Source organism: Myotis brandtii, unplaced genomic scaffold, assembly GCF_000412655.1.
Source record: "Myotis brandtii unplaced genomic scaffold, ASM41265v1 scaffold633, whole genome shotgun sequence".
In the NCBI taxonomy this organism is placed as follows: domain Eukaryota; kingdom Metazoa; phylum Chordata; class Mammalia; order Chiroptera; family Vespertilionidae; genus Myotis; species Myotis brandtii.
This window is the reverse complement of record NW_005370423.1, coordinates 3,790,865-3,791,547: the sequence shown is the minus strand read 5'-3', so window position 1 is coordinate 3,791,547 and position 683 is coordinate 3,790,865. Positions and strand designations below refer to the sequence as shown.

The 683-nt window shown below is 62.7% G+C and overlaps 1 protein-coding gene across 1 annotated transcript in view; it reads left to right on the top strand.

Annotated features, from left to right (window-relative positions):
- GPT2 (glutamic pyruvate transaminase (alanine aminotransferase) 2) overlaps positions 1–683 on the top strand; it is a 30,418-nt gene that overhangs the window by 27,405 nt on the left and 2,330 nt on the right. The window lies entirely within an intron of this gene.

Genomic DNA, 683 nt, shown 5'->3' with positions numbered 1-683 from the left:
CGGGCCGGAGCTGCTCCCCGCCCCAGGTTCCCCAGAGGCCAGGCCCGTCCAGGACGGCACCTGCTCCGCGCAGGGCCCTCAGCTGTCCCCTGGGCAGACACTGAAGAAAGAACCGTCCTGAGCTCAGTTAGCACCTGGGCCAGGCTCCACCCGGTCAAGGTCATGGGCAGCGTGCCCCGTGGACAAACGCGATGGCTGGCCACTCCCCCTCGCGCGAGGCTCACCTGGGCGGCCAGGGCTGGAGGGTGTGGGAGTTCCTCGGGGTTCTCCCTGGAAGAGACCGCGGGTGGAGACCTAGAGGCCCCTCTGGGGGAGTGGGTGTCTGTATCCGTGGGAGATGTGAGTCCGCTCTGGGAGGTCTGCACGCCGTCCGTGTCCGCACACCGTCTGCCACGATGGCCGGGCTGCTGGGCCTAATGCTGCCCTGGCTGTGGCTTTTGTTTGCATGTGTCACTTGGGTGAACAATGTAGGAGTGCAGCCGGCGCGGCTCAGTGACGGAGGGATGACCTAGGAACCAGGAGGTCACGGTTCGATTCCGAGTCAGGGCACAGGCCCGGGTTGCGGGCTCCATCCCCGGTGTGGGGCGTGCAGGAAGCAGCCGGTCCATGATTCTCTCTCATCATTGACGTTTCTCTATGAAATCAATAATAAAAAAAAAGTTTGAAAGATAAAAGCAGTATAG